The sequence below is a fragment of the Nansenia antarctica genome (genome assembly GCF_963989245.1).
Source record: "Nansenia antarctica genome assembly, chromosome: 7".
Lineage (NCBI taxonomy): Eukaryota > Metazoa > Chordata > Actinopteri > Argentiniformes > Microstomatidae > Nansenia > Nansenia antarctica.
Genome location: NC_137677.1, coordinates 41,312,731 through 41,331,245, shown reverse-complemented (window position 1 = coordinate 41,331,245; position 18,515 = coordinate 41,312,731). Strand labels below are relative to the sequence as shown.

General features: G+C 46.7%; 1 protein-coding gene across 1 annotated transcript in view; it reads left to right on the top strand.

The window, feature by feature from the left end:
- Positions 1-18,515, top strand: part of adarb1b (adenosine deaminase RNA specific B1b) — a gene marked incomplete at both ends in the record, with an annotated part of 163,305 nt that overhangs the window by 55,789 nt on the left and 89,001 nt on the right. Inside the window, one exon of the mRNA XM_080535661.1 lies at positions 6,088-6,164. The remainder of the gene's footprint in view (positions 1-6,087; positions 6,165-18,515) is intronic.

The window sequence follows — 18,515 nt, the reverse complement described above, 5'->3', positions numbered from 1 at the left end:
TTTTCTTAAGTTGAGTTAAGTCTTGAGCTACAGTTTGGAAGTAGCCCTCTATTTTTTTGATATGCCAGTGTTTGCTTTTACTTTTCAAGTTCGTGAAAAAGACCCCACAGACGGACAGACATACAGACACAGAAAGACAGACAGACACACACACACAGACACACACACACACACACACACACACACACACACACACACACACACACACACACACACCTACTTTGCTATACTCTTGCAAAAGGCCAGTTGGTCTGTTTGATGTTTCAAACTACTTATTAATAAACATGTTATTCACAAAAATATCGGTTTCAGTACTTTTACTTACCTGTAGAGTTACAGTGTAATGCATTAAATGCATGTTATTCATGCACCACTCATTAAGTTATTGTAACTTGTATAAATACATTGCATGTTCATAAAAATAAAAAGTGTTACAAAAGTGCCGCGGTATCGCGATACTACTCAGTATCGTGATACTTGGGCTGGTATAGTATCGCAGGGTAAAATATTGGTATCGTGACAACACTAACCTATAGTCAATATCATATTTTTCCATAAACTACCTTAAGGTGTGGCTGTGCGTTTCCTGGGGATCGCCTGCCTCCCCATCTCGTTAATGGCTCCCTGCGCTCTCCCGGGGGGGGAGCCCACCATCACCACCACTTAGGGAGATGTTGGCTGCCATTTACTTTCTCTCCCTGCGGACTCCATTTTGGAAGGGATTTAGCACTCTAGACGCTCAATTAAACACCAAACGTCACACGGGGAGGCCTGCGCCAACCGGAGCGTGAAATGATTATTGTAGATCATCCATCACCATCAAAATGTCGTCTCCCTCAACCATTTGGACCAAGAAATATGCCAGTTATATTTATATTCCTTCTAAGTGATCACTCCTAGGTAGCGGCGAAGTCAAGTCTCCTGGTCGCGGGCTATTGATTAGAATTGGTATTCTGTCAGGAAAACGTCCCATCTGTTAGCTTCAGTCTGAAAGGGGGTAGTGCAGGCTGAAATACAATGTAGATGGAGCAGGGGCCGTGCAGTGAATACTCTTGCAGGCCGCGACAATATTAGGGTAGTGGTTGGCCTAGTGGATAATGAATTGGACTGGTGATCAGAAGGTCACGAGTTCAAATCCCACCTGGGAACACCACCACTACTAGTGTCGCCTTGAGTAAGACACTCAGCCCCCCTCAATGACTCCAGGGAGACTGTCCCTGCAATCTCGAATTGTAAATCGCTTCGGATGAAAGCATCTGCTAAATGGTTAAAATGTAAATCTAAATCACTGTGTTTTAAGCAAGCTATAGATGTTCCAAATGAACCCCAGACTAGAGCTGCTCATGCGGTCTCTGTTCTCCGCCACGCTCAGTCTCTTCTCCTAGGTGGATGAGTAGTGGACGGCGAGGCCAACTGCCTGCCTGATGCCTCTGTAGTGATTAATAATGGATGGTGTTGGGTCCACACCAACAAGTTTCGCTTCTGAGATAATGATCATAATGACGGGCGACTGTGTGTGCCCTGCAGGTGGGATTATCAAACGCTGTCAGCCCAAACGCTGTATGCCTCTTGGGCGTCCTTATTGCTGTGTGAATGTAGCAGTGCTATGTCACAGCTGTAGCAACCTTGCCTCTTAATGCTTAACTCCCGTCTCACAGATTGGAAGCTTTTCAGTCTAGCCGGTATGTGCGTATACATGTTGGCAATGGTGTGCTTGGTGCTGGTGTGCAGAGTTCAACGAAGGCCATTTTCCCTCATATTTATTAAAGTCGTCTCTGAGCAAAATGAACATGTTGTAGTGCAGCAGGACTAGGCCTATTGCAGCCATGTTGGTCTTTTCTCTGTTCCTAGGACTTAGTGGGGCAGTGTTTTAGTGGGCCACCTCTGCTTTAGTAGAGGCACGTGGTCGCTGCAGTCCCCAGCACCACACTGCTGATGCTGCTGTTCTACAGCATGCTCATTAAGGCTGCTACGCCTCTGTTGTATCTGCTTGACAAGGCCACAGAGAATTAGGTTATTACAATACCTTCTGACCCATGTCCCAAGGATATCAAGCGACATGAAAGGAGATAATCACCCTTTGGCTTCAGGTAATATATATTGAATGTGAGTTGGTGGTGCTGGATGATGGGCATAAGTGGTCATTATCTATCCTGACGAGAAAAATGTGTCCTTTGAAGTAACTATTATTGGGGAGAAGCGATAGAGAATTTGAGAGTGTTTTTTCTTCTTTTTTTTCTGAGTCACTGGGAAATGTACGACAGGAATCCAGTCTACGTTTCTGGCACACTCAGGACACGGGATTAATTATGTGTATGTGTCGAAATCCATTCCAATTAGTTAACGCCACGCTCCATTAACAACACCTGGCACTTGAACACTCTTTGTCACAGCACTTCTCGAACTTAAGTTGTTTTTGAAATGTGCAAATCTCATCAAATACTCGCCAATCGAAGCGTTTTGCCTGGATATTTCTACCATAAAATTCTACTCAGGCTTAAGCTATGTAGATTGAGAATATTGTTTAATAATAATGTTTAGCTTCCCCCAACTGAATGTTGAGGACGTAGCCAGCAAGAATGCAGAAGCTGCTTAACCACTGGCTCGGTGAGTGGCTGCTTGATGGGATCTGCAGATGCTGTGGTTTTCTAAGTGGACTTAGCGCAGGGGTGAACATCTTGTCAGGGCAAAACCACAAGACACGTATCCCCATACTGCTACTGTGAGTTCAAGTCTGGGGCAAAAAAGGGGGAATCGCCTTTCCATGTCTGTACCTGCATATTTTGGTCCAGTCGGATTGTAATGTATTGTAATATCAGTTTACTATCATCATGAGACAATAGCAACTCTATTTTGACACCATTGTTAAGGTGTGTGAAAGATTTCCTTCTCACTGACGCTTGACAACTCATTCAGGATCTTTTCCTCTCGATAAGCTCTCTCTAGACTTGACAGGTGCACTGTAAACCCGAGTCAACAAACTCCTCTCACCCCTTCCCTTCCAAACCTGCTTTCGTGTCAGCCTCTTTGAGGGAAAAACCAACCTGGAACTCAAAGCGCTTGTAATTGATGCATCCAGACCGGTGCCAACAGCCTGTCTCTCTACAGCGGCCATCGACGTTTCTCCAGAAGGTGCAGGGATGTGAGAAATTAAGTGATTACAAAGCTGCTGTGTGCCGCATTGAGTCAGAAAGTAAGAGCATTGAGTCGGGGCATTTCTCCATTTCCTCTCGCCTTTGTCCCGGCGGCATGGATTATGACTTGCCCAGGCTCTTCTCTAATAACTATTATTATGTATCATGTCGAAATGGGGCCCATTCAGCAATATGATTGGTTTCATACAATTTAAATACAGAGAAATTCCGGGTGCAATTACAGTAGCTTGGATACAGAGAAGAAGATGGGTGTAATTGAAGGGTTTGAGATAAGGTGTGTGTGTGTGATTCCACCTGTGTGGCTGTGGGTGTGTTTGTGTGAAAGGTATGCATAATCGCATTTTTTTTTTGAGTTGTAAATTTTTTTGCGTGTGTGTGAGAATGCTTGCAATGGTGTGTGACGTATGTGTCTGGGGAGATGCCTAATTGAACTTCCTCTCACTCTGCTGCCCAGTCTTATTTTATGACAGGATATGCGCTTATTTTCAAGCTTGGTTTCACAGCCAGCGTGATGTCATACAGTTTATGATCAAGCCTCTCAGGAGCTTCTCCCCTGCTGCCTCTTTGTTGCATACTCAGCCGTGGTGGATCAGTTGAAAACAAGCTGGGTGAAGTCTTCACAACTGTGACTCAGCAGGTTGGCGTAACATGCATGGATGACATTTTATTTATCATTAGAATAATAGAGTACTACACCAGCTATCACAGTTTTATGACGCAACAATGGTACAGTACCGTGTTTCAACAATGGTACAGTACTGTGTTTCAACAATGGTACAGTACAGTGTTTCAACAATGGTACAGTACTGTGTTTCAACAATGGTACAGTACAGTGTTTCAACAATGGTACAGTACTGTGTTTCAACAATGGTACAGTACAGTGTTTCAACAATGGTACAGTACAGTGTTTCAACAATGGTACAGTACTGTGTTTCAACAATGGTACAGTACAGTGTTTCAACAATGGTACAGTACCGTGTTTCCCACAGGAAAAGTATTTCGTCAATGGGGTGGGGTGGTGGGGGCGGGGGATTTTTGGTTCATTATGAGACTATGGCGGGCCGCCACAGTCTAGGTAATTAATGGGAAACACTGAGTACATCAGTCACTTTTCAATATCATCTTACACCAATCAATACACCTCTAGTATCAAATGAAACCTTTGTAAGCTTGGGTTGTAGCCTGTGGTATACCAGTGTTTTTCTGTGCTCTGATTGAGTGTGTGAATGTATTGCCACCCGATAGGGCCTCTCCTTGTAGGACAAATATGCGTCTCTCTCTCAGGAAGACAGGAAGAGCACCTTGGCATGTGCCCGGAATACAGATGTCCTTTTTTCCTCTGCTCTCACACAGGTCATGATAAAACGTGATGGATGGAGAGCGGCTGCCTCAGATTGAGCTGCCCATATGCCCTAGCAGCATGCCGCCCACCCACCCTAGCCTTTTTTGATTGGATGTGCAAGCTCACTTAAGGATGGAACAGCGTCTTTTTACTCCAAGCTAAATTAGGAAAACGAAACCAAGTACCAAGCGACCAATTTTTTTTTTTTGGGGCGCACTGTACAACAGTAACAACACCGTTTTTTTTCCCTCTGTGATAACGTCACAATCTGCACTGCTCCTGAGGTAATCACACATGGGTAGTTACGAATGTGTTGTGCACAGGAAGATCAGAGCGCAGGGGGGTCAGTCATAGTTCGGATCAATTAGGGGTTAAGTGTCTTGCTCTAGGGCACAACGGCAGTGGTAGGCACCTTTAGATATGATGCCAGCCTCCCATCACTAACTGACCTCCAGCTCCCTTCTGGGGTGGGGATTGCACCAGCGACCTACCGATGGCTGGCCTGGCCTCTAACCTCTACCTGCAGCCCTAAGGAGAAGAGCGAACAAGCACAACACATGGAATCTTACCTTTGAGATCTCACATCTGCCTCTTCCTGTACTGTTCTCATACGATCTGTGTCTCTATTTGTATCTTTAGTATGTTGGATAGTATGTTGGACTAACTAGGAAGTGGCGGTTGTCTGTCCTCTCGAGAACTGAAGTTCCTGTGGTGTGTGTCCTATGACGTGATCGTACGTACTAGTGTCGGGTAAGCGTTGTCAATCAAGGACAGTGGTCATGTGATATCTCAGGAGTTAGCAGACTGACAGTTATTACTGATTCATACCAGTGGAGGACAGAGTTAATCATTCATGCTGTCTGTCTCCTTTCATGGCCGGTATCGTCAGCACAGCAGACGCTCATCTCCTATGTCTGTCTCGCCACCTGGCACCCCCCCCCCCCCGCGCGTGATGCGGGTCAGTTTCGGGGAAAAGCCCCCCTCTATTGTGACGCCCGACATTCAATTCACTCATGGTTAAGCCTTAACAAAGAGAGGTCTCATGCTTGCTTTGTTTCCAAACTGCCACCCCCCTCCCCTGTCTAAGGTGCCTTTCTGTCTTAGGTAGCCTATTCTTTCTTGAGTCTCAGATGATAGGATCATCACGTACGCTAATGCAGTAGGACGGTGAGAGACTTGGTAACTCCTCTGCCAGTCTCCTCAGGGATTATGACGGCGGACTGCCACGCTGTTTGATGTGTTAGAGTGTTCTGGGGCTGTTTGATGTGTTAGAATGTTCTGGGGCTTGTGGCAGTTTGGTGGTGGTTGGCTTCACACTGACTGACTGACTGACTGACTGACTGGGGTAGCGGGTCACAGTATGTGGGTGACTGGTTCCTTCTGCTTGGCATAGTTATCGTTGAAGTTCACTGATCTGCTGATATTTCATGCTGGGCTTACACTGTGCCAAATTTATGCAACGGAATCTGATCATATGTCATTATCATTGCTAGGGATTTACGGCACTGTTTCTTTAACTTGAAGGTCTTGTTCCAATAGTTTTAAAAGTGGCTTTGTTCACTGATGTTCTCTTTTTCTCTTTTTCCTCAGGCGCAAGCTGTGATTCCTGTTTGGAGGACTTTGAAGGTTTGGCAAAGACCTTTATCAGCTGACTGCTCCGAGACCCGGTGAGTTCAATGATATACAGATGACTGTCCCAGATATGCAGATATACAGATGACTGGCCCAGACTTCCCTATGGCCCAGACCGTTCAGACTTTCAAACTACGCCTGAGACTTGAGACTGTTCAGAGTGCTCTCTCTAACACTACCCTGGCTAAGGCTGTTCAATAGGGATGCTAACGATGGACCTTTTATCGGCTTACCACCAACAACAAATTAACTGGTTATGCTTCGCGGGTTGACTTGATTCATTTTGTGGAATTACGTATTTTTGTGGTTAGAGAAAACATAGGTTTGAAAAGATTTGGACCTTTTGTAAGTGCTGTTTTTTGTCGTAGTTTAGAACATCTTTAGAAATAGTTTTTGCTTACTACCTTTTGACTTGCTGCTTGCTTGCACATCCTCTCAGCCTTTCTTTCTCTGTCATAATGCACGTACAACTTTCTCTTTCTCTCACTCCTGGCTTTTTATGACCCAAAAATGTGGCAATGTTTCCCAAGCCACCTGGATTGATACATTAATAATAATAACTTTTATATGTTTTAATATAGCGCCTTTCATGGGACCCAAGGTTGCTTTACAGGTTATTAACAGTTGCTTTTGTGGGTCGTTTAGTCGAAAGCAAACATAACCAAAATGTACATACCTACTGTTCAAACTTTCTATGCTGGTCAAGAGAACATCTCAGAACCCTCACATTGGTTTAAACCATGTCGGTGACTGCTTAGCCCTAAGACTGTTCACCAAAGGCTTAGTGTGTCCAGACTGGCCAAAATTCTTCTGACTGCACTTTCATTAGGTCATGTCTTCAGATGATTCATTCTGACTTAGACTCTCTCCCACTTGGGAGTTATTCGTTGGAACTGCTCAAACTGTGTCGGGAGGCCTACTATCCCAGGCCGAGGGATTTCATACTCTTTGTTTCTTGTAGGATTGTCCGATAGTTTAGCATTTTAAAGCTCGGCTTGTGTCTGAGGGAGTTGGAGCTAAACCGACAGATCTGATACTCTGAGAACCTGTTGTAACTGGTTGGCCTTGTTCTGTATGTCACAGGCTGATGTGACTCCGCTTGCCCAGCTTTGCTTTGGCAGCACCGGTTAGATCAGCAAAAGGGCTAACAATCATCTCCCTTTCACTGGAGCAACAGTACCCAACCACCATCAACAATGAAAGCCATTAATATCTAAAATGCTAGACAATATGAATAGCGTACTACCCCCCTCTGTGAGTCAGGTTACCCCCCCATGGCTATATGATATTCAAAGCCTCTAGGGCTGCCTTAGTGGAGGTGATACAACAGCCTTCAGTATGCAGGGTGTTACGTTACCGTTGCCCACCGTTTTAATAATGATGTGAAGCATTCACTTGACGGTTGTGGTTTTTGAGCTCTGGATTATCTTTCGATGTGTTCTCTCAGGTCTTGGAGAAGGAACAAATCCAGTTTTAATTTTTTGGGGGGAAAGCCCAAATACCCCTTTTGTGGGAGGTACTTGATTGTTCTCCCACCCCTCATCGCGGTGGAAATCCCTATTACCTTTTTCGGGAATTCAGCCTTTTTTGATAGCATGTTTGTCTCCCCTCCCACCCCCAAATTGATATGAACCACAACCATTCCTTGGCAGTTTTGTACACCAAGGTTGTCAGGTTAGCTATCGAGATTAACATTCTCTCAATTCCTTCCATTCTATCCCACAATATCAGCCTATTTCACTGTACTTCCTCTTTTCCTTCCACTCTGTCCCAAAATATCAGCCTACTCCACGGTGTTTCCTCTTTAAAACCTTAGAGGGGACGAGACGACCGGAGACCGAGGTGTTGTTGATATCCGTGGGGCTTTGGCGCACCCTCCTCTTCTCGTGCTTAAATAGCCTCTCTGCTGTGCTCTGTGCTGGGAGGAAGGACCCGTCACGGAGAGGGCCGCTATAGCCGTGAGAAGTCGTGTGTCTCTGGCACAGCTGCCCTGTGGTGGTGGTGTGGAATATAGATTGAACAACCAGCTCTGCTTAGCTTCCCACCGGGGGCATACCTCATTTTCAGGTGACGGTGGTGAAGCTGGTGATTTACACCCCTAGTAATGGGCTCTCTCTCTCTCTCTCTCTGTCTCTCACATGAACACCCAGACATGGGGGGGGCCTTGGCGGTCAGGTTGAATTCCATTAAACGGCGGGTGGTGCATGGTTTTAGGGGATTTGCTCGGGTAGGGAGGGATGGGTATCTAGGCTATGTGACAGCCAGCTGCACTACTGATTCTTCTCTGAACTGTGACCCAGCTTGTTGTGTCTCCCCGCCCCCCGCCTCCCCCTCCCCCCCGCCTCCCCCTCCCCCCCTGCCACCCTGTCTTTCCCTCTTTCCTCCCCAGTCCCCTCCCTCGTCTTCACCTCCATTACTGTAATGATCTTTACTGCAGCGTGGGCAGAAGTGGCACATGCTGGGAGTCAATGAGCCCAGCAGGCCGGCCCGACTGGAAAAACAAACCCACAAACCCACATTGTAGCCACGGCCCAGAGGGCGGACAGACTGATAGATACCTGGACAGACAGCTAGACGCACACTGGTGTCCCCCGTAGTCATAGGCAGACAGACACACCTGTATCATATAGCCGCGGACGGACGGACGGACGGACGGATCATGTTGAGATCCAGAGACCAAAGCAAAATGGAGCCCAAGGACTGTCTGTGAAGATATGTAGTTATTTCTGTGTAAGGCATCCACCTGGGCTGGCTGCTAGAGTCACCGCTCTGCTCTGTTCATGGATGATTCTGGTCATAGAAGTAGAGTTGTCTCTTCACACAAGGGTTTCTTCCAGAATTCAGGGTGGTAAAGATTGGTCTTAATCTGAGTCATTAGAACTAGTGCTACTGGGGCGCTCAGGTGGCGTAACGGGTTAAGCGTCGACCATTAACCGCAGGGTTCCTGGTTTGATTCCGGCCGCAGACATATCCTGCATGTCATCCCTTCTTTCTCTCTCACCCATCCTTCCTGTCAAAATCTCTACTGTATCTGTCAATAAAAAGAATAATAAATGAGTGGGACAAATAACTTAAAGAACTAGTGCTACTATCACCATGGGCCCCTAACCATAATCCTTTTAAAAAAAAACGTAATTCAACTTTAACTGCAATGCACATGACAGAATACTACTTCAATTTATTTAGTTAATTGAATAGGCCACTAGATTCAGCTGTACAGTGAACAAGTACCCGTACATGGACTCATAGATTAGGAAAAGTCCCTGTTTGAAATGATTGTGTGGCACTGCTTTGACCTGGTAGATGAGGGAGACCGTGTAACAAACTTTTTCTTTTTTCTTCTCAACTGAGAGAGAGGGAAGGGGCTGCGCAGCTCTACCCTAGAGGTTAGAGAGGCCGACTAGCAATTGGACGGTCGCTGTTTCGATCCCCGCCTCAGGAGGGAACTGCATGTGCCCTTGAGCAAGGCACATAACCCCTAATTGTTCCAGGGGCGCTGACTATGGCTGACCCTGTGCCTTGAGCAGAAAATACCAAACTTCAACAATTGACTGACAAGTTGATTGCATGGCAATACACAATTAAAGTTAAATAATAATTAAAAAATGATGAATTAAAATGATCTACCACTTTTACACCACTGGGACAATTTTGACAAACTCGTTGAAAGATGCTTCTTGCCATAGAGATTGTTAGGAGCTTCAAGGTGACACATCTCCTGACAAATGGACTGTTCACATAACACTGTCAAATCCTTGGAAATGAATGAAATAAGCACTACATGTTCCGTTCACTTTTCAGACATTTTGTTGACATTTTTGTTGTTGGCTTTAATGGTTTTAAGGAGGGAAGCTATGTCATTTGTGGGGGACAACATGTTTACTTTACACTTGTTTTTACTTTAAATGCTCCAACACCATTAAATAAAAAAAGTTAGACAATCAGGAGATTATTCTCTCTGTGTGTGTGTGTGTGTGTGTGTGTGTGTGTGTGTGTGTGTGTGTGTGTGTGTGTGTGTGCGTGTGTGCGTGTGTGCGTGCGGTCGGTCGGTCGGTCATAGCACACACCAGACCTAGTCACTCCTGTTAAGACCCAGTAACGTCACTAGGCAGATTGAGCTCATATCAAGTCCCTGTGTGTGCTTTGGAACCACTGAGCGTAACCCCAGCGCCTGCAACAACAATGCTGTCATTAGTCTGCAACTAAAATAAAGACTCATATCCCCCTGGTGTTTCACCCTGTCTGCTCAGTGTCCTTGTGTCTGCAGTATTTGGTGCAAACGTGTGTGTGTGTGTGCGTGCTGAAAAACTTGGCTTAGTTGTTGATGGTCTTATTGATGGTATTTGTGTGCATAATTGATTCACCATTCAGAAACACACCGTATGCATAGTGCCCCTATTTTAGGGAACCTAAAAGTAGTAGGACAATATTGGCTAGTCAGGTGTGTTCTGTCGCATCATTTGTGCAGGCATACGAGAAGCTGTCAATGTCTAATATCGATTCTAGGTTTTGCGTTAGCCTTTGGAGTTTCCTATTGGTGTCTGTCAACATGAAGACCAGAGATGAGTCAATGAAAGCCAAGGAAGCCATTGTAAGACGGAAACCCCCCCCCAGAAACATACCACAAAAAAACAACAGAAGCTTAGGGTTGCCCAAATCATTAAAAAGATGACCTTAGCAATCGCAAACGAGCTGATAGTCCAAGGAAGACATCCACAGTGGATGGCCGAACAATGCTCACAAAGTGTACAGAAACATCTTGTCTGCTCCAGTGCAAAATGCCTCCAACTTCATTGGATGGTGCTTCATCATACAGTAGGACAATGACTTAGAACATACTGCCATAGCCACAAGTGACTTTTTCCAGAGCCAAACCGTGTAAAGGTCTTGACTAGCTAAATTAATATTCTGATTTAAATTGAACATGATCATTCCTGATAATGAGATTTTAGGCAAAACTACCTCAAAACAACTGATGATGGCTGCAGTACAGGCCTGGCAGAGCATCACCAGAGAAGATAGCCAACGTCGGGTCGGGTCAGTGTTTAGACTCCGGCAGTTATTGCATGCAAAGGATTGTCGACCTGACAATTAATGTCATTTCTGAATGGTGAAACCAATATGTACACACATACCATAACATAAAAGCTGAGAATCTCTACTTTTACCTCATAGTATTATTATAATATAAACTATTTATGTATCATTATTATTTGTATTTTATGGTAACAATTTATTATGGAAACCCGTATGCACTAATTTGAGGCTTCCAATTAGCTAATTTGGCAATTTTGGGGTATTACTAGCCATTTATTAGGCTTTTATTCAGTGTTTTCTTTTTCCCCTGTTACAAGTCACCCTCTAATCGCTTGGTCACCTCCTGGTTACAGGCTAGACTCCTGAGCCTCGCAACAAACTTGCCTCGAATAATATTTGTGTGTGTGTGTGTGTGTGTGTGTGTGTGTGTGTACAAGTTTACAAATGACTGCCTCAAATGTGTTTACTCAAAATAAATTGTTACCATTTAGGCTCGTTTTTTTTTTTTTTTACTGTAGCTTTGAAAAAAGGTATGAGGAGAGGCAGACAGATTCTTTGTGTGCATGGCTTGGCCAGTATAAAGTGCTGGGTCAGCTAATATTTGGCCTACCTCCCTCAACCCAGATATCTACATTGCTCTCTCTCGCTCTTGCTCTGTCTCTCTCTCTCTCGCTCTCACTCACAATCTCTCTCACTCCTCCCCCTTAAGGGCAGATAGATGTGTCCAGAGTGGAGTAGACTTGTGAGGGCTACTAGAACACTGCAGAGGCGATTCATCCTCAGAGCGCAGGCACAGTGGGGATGTGAAGAGCTCTGTCTGATTAAAGGAACACACACACACACTCATTGATATGCTTTTCAAGAAGAAGCTGAGGTGGTGGTGAATGGAGCTCACTGCTGTGGTTAATGCACCGTGGCTGATCAGAGCACAGCTGAGACTGTACCATGACACCCCATGTGTTAAGAGCAGGCCTCTGCTGTGTGTGTGTGTGTGTGTGTGTGTGTGTTCTCTTCCTTGGCATTCATCCTTCCTTCCATCCCCCTCTTCCCCATCCCTCCTTCCATCCCCCTCTTAGATAGATAGATAGGTACTTTATTGATTCCTGAGGGGAAATTCAGCAGCTCAGACCATAAAAACAACAACAAAATAAAGTGACAATTGAATAATAGGCTAAATAAAATAAATAAAAATACAAAATAAAGATAGACCAATTAAGTAAGATTTAACATCCTTCAGCCTGACTCTGATCACCCAGATCGAGCCAGTCGGAAGAGTTGTACAGTGTTATTGCGGCAGGCAGAAAAGATCTCCTATACCGCTCCTTAGTGCCACATAGTTCTAGTAATCTGTTGCTGCTCTGCCACAGTGTCATGTAGGGGATGAGAGGAATAGACCTATCGCTAAGCCACGCCCCCTTTGAAAACTCAGACAAACAAACAACGCTCGCTCAAATTCCTCACTGACAGTGACTGACTGACTGACCGACAGTGACTGAATGACATTCAATGACTGACAATGGCGGGAGTTCACATTTCTGATTTACCACAGCAAGTAATAGACATGTTTTTTTTTAAGATGACAAGAATATTTAGTCTAGAAGCTTTTCACCATCAGATATTATTCTTATTATTATTAACCTTTATTTAACCAGATAGGTCCGTTGAGAACCAATTCTCATTTACAACAAGCTGTTTGTCCGAGTTTTCTGCCTGTAGTGACTTTTGCTGTGATATGATTGGACAATTTTGACTTTGGGGCGTGGCTTAGCTAGATAAGATAGATAGGTCTATTGTCCATGATGGCCAAGAGTTTGGTCCTCATCCTCCTCTTGGCTACCTCCTCCACTGTGTCCAGGGTGACACCACAGAGGACAGATCCAGCTTTCCTAATAATCCTTGATGCTGCTCTCCCCCAGCCTACCACTGCGTACAGCACTGCACTGGCCACCACTGATTGGTAGAACGTTGTTCAGCAGAGAGTCCTGCACACGCCAAAAGACCGCCGAAAGGCCCTTTTCGTACAGGCCATCTGTGTTACCGGTCCAGTCCAGTTTATTGTCCAGGCAGGTGCACCCCCAGGTACTTTTTAATCTAGACCACCTTCACGTCCTCTCCCTGGATGGAAACAGGAGACAGGGCAGGGTTCCCACAGGTCCTTGAAGTCCTGGCCTCCACTGACACGTCACGCCACAATGGCAAGAGTCATCTGAGAACTTATGCAGATGGCGAGTGTCCTGTGTTGTGCCTGAAGTCTGAGGTGTAGAGGGAGAAGAGGAAAGGAGCCAGGACTGTCCCCTGTGGGGCACCAGCCTTATTTAGATGGGAGTGACAGGGTTCCCACACCTTGATTTATTTTTCTCAAATTCCCAAACTTTCAAGGATTTCAAGGACCCGGGGGAACCCTGGAGTGAGCTCTGTGTAGCAGGTAGACGATGGCATTATCCACACCGATGTCTGGCTGGTAGGCAAACTGCAGGGGGTCCAAGGACCTCATGTGTGCTAGCACCAGTCTTTCCTTCCATCTACTCCTGTCCTTCCTTTCTTCCATCCCCCTCTACTACTATCCTTCCTTTCTTCCATCCTGCTCTACTCCATCGTTCCTTTCTTCCCTCTCTACCCCATCCATACTTCCTTCCATCCCCCTCTACCCCTATCCTTCCTTTCTTCCATCCCCCTCTACTACCCTTCCTTTCTTCCCTCTCTACCCCCATCCTTCCTATCTTCCCTCTCTACCCCATCCTTCCTTTCTTCCATCCCCCTCTACCCCTATCCTTCCTTCCTTCCATCCCCCTCTACTACTATCCTTCCTTTCTTCCCTCTCTACCCCCATCCTTCCTATCTTCCCTCTCTACCCCATCCTTCCTTTCTTCCATCACCCTCTACCCCTATCCTTCCTTTCTTCCTTCCCCCTATCCTTCCTTTCTTCCTTCCATCCCCCTCTACCCCCATTATATTTACATAACATTTTTGGCATTTAGCAGACACCTTATTCCAAAGCGACTTACAATCAATACATTTTAATACTAAACAAGTGAATCATCAATCCACCAGTCGTAGCAGGAAGAGTAATCCAGCTCAGGCCTGGGGCCATTGATAGAAGGTTTTTCCTTCTATCACCTTCTTCTAAACCTAGGGGAAAAGCGGGTGTCTTCAGGAGACGCAGTGCTGGGGGGCAGTAGATGTCTCAGGAGGAGCAGTTAAGGTGTAACCTTAAGAGATTCCAGTCTACGACGGAAGATGGGTAGTGACTCTGCAGTTCTGACAGCCGTGGGAAGCTCATTCCACCAGCGGGGAGCCAGTGTCGTAAAGAGACGTGATCGGGCTGCATGACTGCCGTGTTAGTGTAGAGATGGTGGGGACAGTCGGCCAGCCGAGGTGGAGGAGCGGAGTGAACGGGCTAGAGTTTGGGGGGTGACCATTTCCTTCAGGTAGGCTGGGGCTGTCCCTTTAGCTGCCTGGTAAGCAACCACCAGGGTCTTGAATCTGATGCGAGCTGCTATCGGGAGCCAGTGCAAGGTGCGAAGGAGAGGGGTGACATGATCGTATTTGGGGAGGTTGAACACCAGACGGGCAGCAGCGTTCTGGATGAGCTGCAGAGGTCTGATCCTTCCTTTCTTCCCTCTCTACCCCATCCTTCCTTTCTTCCATCCCGCTCTACCCCTATCCTTCCTTCCTTCATCCCCCTCTACCCCTATCCTTCCTTCCTTCCCCCTCTACCCCTATCCTTCCTTCCATCCCCCTCTACCCCTATCCTTCCTTCCTTCATCCCCCTCTACCCCTATCCTTCCTTTCTTCCATCCCCCTCTACTACTATCCTTCCTTTCTTCCCTCTCTACCCCCATCCTTCCTTTCTTCCATCCCCCTCTACCCCTATCCTTCCATCCCCCTCTACCCCTATCCTTCCTTTCCTCCATCCCCCTCTACCCCTATCTTTCCTTCCTTCATCCCCCTCTACCCCTATCCTTCCTTTCCTCCATCCCCCTCTACCCCTATCCTTCCTTCATCCCTCTCTACCCCTATCCTTCCTTCCATCCCCCTCTACCCCTATCCTTCCCTCCATCCCCCTCTACCCCCATCCTTCCTTTCTTCCCTCCCCCTCTACCCCTATCCTTCCTTCCTTCCATCCCCCTCTACCCCTATCCTTCCTTCATCCCCCTCTACCCCATCCTTCCTTCCTTCCATCCCCCTCTACCCCTATCCTTCCTTCCTTCCCCCTCTACCCCATCCTTCCTTCCTTCCATCCCGCTCTACCCCTATCCTTCCTTCCATCCCCCTCTACCCCATCCTTCCTTCCATCCCCCTCTACCCCTATCCTTCCTTCCTTCATCCCCCTCTACCCCTATCCTTCCTTCCTTCATCCCCCTCTACCCCTATCCTTCCTTCCTTCATCCCCCTCTACCCCTATCCTTCCCTCCATCCCCCTCTACCCCATCCTTCCTTCCTTCCATCCCCCTCTACCCCATCCTTCCTTCCTTCCATCCCCCTCTACCCCATCCTTCCTTCCTTCCATCCCCCTCTACCCCTATCCTTCCTTCCATCCCCCTCTACCCCTATCCTTCCTTCCATCCCCCTCTACCCCCATCCTTCCTTCCCTCTATCCCCCTCTACCCCTATCCTTCCTTCCATCCCCCTCTACCCCCATCCTTCCTTCCCTCTATCCCCCTCTACCCCATCCTTCCTTCCCTCTATCCCCCTCTACCCCTATCCTTCCTTCCATCCCCCTCTACCCCCATCCTTCCATCCCCCTCTACCCCTATCCATACTTCCTTCCATCCCCCTCTACCCCTATCCTTCCTTCCTTCATCCCCCTCTACCCCCATCCTTCCTTCATCCCCCTCTACCCCTATCCTTCCTTCCTTCATCGCCCTCTACCCCTATCCTTCCTTCCCTCTATCCCCCCCTACCCCTATCCTTCCTTTCTTCCATCCTGCTCTACCCCTATCCTTCCTTCCATCCATCCCCCTCTACCCCATCCTTCCTTCCCTCCATCCCCCTCTACCCCCATCCTTCCTTCCTTCCATCCCCCTCTACCCCTATCCTTCCTTCCTTCATCCCCCTCTACCCCATCCTTCCTTCCTTCATCCCCCTCTACCCCATCCTTCCTTCCCTCCATCCCCCTCTACCCCTATCCTTCCTTTCTTCCATCCCCCTCTACCCCTATCCTTCCTTTCTTCCATCCCCCTCTACCCCCATCCTTCCTTCCTTCATCGCCCTCTACCCCTATCCTTCCTTTCTTCCATCCCCCTCTACCCCTATCCTTCCTTCCCTCCATCCCCCTCTACCCCTATCCTTCCTTCCCTCTATCCCCCTCTATTCCTACTCATCCTTCCCCTCTATCCCCCTCTACCCCCACCTCTGTATGAGTGGCTGTGGGCGATAACTGGCTGACTCACTCCTCTTCTGGCACCATCACAAGGGAGTATATTGCATTTAACACAGGGTTGTGTGCCCCATTGTGGCCACTGTTTTCAGTGTCTTGCCGCTGCTTTGAAAGATTCTCTATGCTGTTTGGATAGAGGATATCAGCTACATGAAAGATGACATTTTGTTTTTGAAGATTGAATCGCTGACCGGCCTGATCCACTCTTTCTTTCTTCTAGTTGTTCCCTCTCTTCTTCTCCCCCTCTCCTCTCTCTCTGCCCTCCTTTAGTTTTTTTACGCTGTAAAACCACGAGAAGGCGTCGATAAACGTCTGTACCGAGTATTTGACCAGACAGCTGATGTGAATGTCAATGAGGGAAAACACACAGTTGTTCTCTTGTGGTACGGCAGAGGGGGAGTGTTTTAATTTGGGCACGTCCTCGTGCACCTCATTCGCTCATTGGAAGGGTTAGCCACAGTGGCTCCAGTGAATTAAAGTGGAGATTGCTTTATTGTTGTTTTCATTATTGTGTCAGATAAGTCTACAAAGCTTTCTTACTGATTTCTAGGCAAGTGGTTCTGGCTTTTTTAGGATGAGGGGAGGGAGAGTTGAAAGAGGCACATGACACCCCATCACCAAGTGTTTTTATTTTTAAGGGGATAGTGCACCTAAAAAATAACATAATGTGATGGCACATGTAGCCTAACTTGGTTGTGGTCAATTAACCAACGGAATTTGCTTTATAATTAGTTCCATTATTGAGATACGTAGAGCCCTATAATTTCTGTGATGCGGAAAACGTGGACAGAATTCAGACATAAAAACTGTGTGTAGTGTGTGTTGTGTGTGCGTGCGCCCGCTCGTTCTGCACCAACTACAGAGCTGGCCTTACGTGTGTAAACATTAGCAACATAGAAGCTTGTCTTATTTAATTAAAAACAGCTTTATGAAACGTAATTCATGTGTTCAATTAAAGGCAAAGCGCATGACTTCCATGTGTTTGATGAACTGAATAGGCCACTAGGTTCAATACGGCGATGCAGTGTCACCGGCCTCTATTTCACCTGAGCTGAACTCATGTCTTTGTTGACCCAAATAGATAAAAGATAAACAGACACACACACACAGCTTGTGGTCGCGCTGTTGTATTAAATCAGATGAAATTGCCCCTGCTGCCTTTTTTTTGTGTGTGTGTGTTTGTTTATCTGTAATCAAAATGTGCTCTGCGCAGAATGAATACCAATTCATTTGACTCTCCCTCCCTCCCTCCCTTCTCCCCGGCCAGGAGAGTGTCGCAGTGATTTTATCATCGCTTCACAATCAGATTACATGTTGGAGGTAGTATAATTACAGGTTCAGCTGATTAATGGGGAAGCTATAATTAGGGCAGGAGGAGGAGGAGAAGAGGAAGGAGAAGAAGAGAGGCAGAGAGAGAATATGTGTTTATCGGTGAGAGAGAGAGAGAAAAAAGTGTGTCAGAGAGGGGAAGGAAAAAGAGGGAGCTTGCGGGTAGTCAGCAGTCTCTCTCACCTTTGCAGTGTAAGGGTCTTTCATACGCCTGCTGGTTAAGGCATTACCACCGCGTTAATGGGACCCGTGTGGGGAAAGGATATTCTTCAGACACCGTTTTCAATAGAGCTGATGGCCTCCTATGGAGGAGAAACTTGCCTGGCTGTTAAGGGACCGTGCGTTAGCGCGCCATGCTAAAATAGAGATGCTGACAAGCCCACACCATGACATGGAAAAACATGGAGATAGAAAGACAGTAGGACAGTCTGGGGTATCTACAATACTTTTCACAGCATTCATTAGAAACCACAATGTTTCGCAACATTCAGGATGGGGGGGGGGGCAAAGACAGGTGTGTTTTATATACGATGCACCCAGTCATCATATCTGCAAGATTCCAGGATGTTGGTTTTGAATTCAGGTACTGGGAGTTGTTGTGGCCTCTCACACTCGTCTCTCCTAAATAAATGCTGCCTTC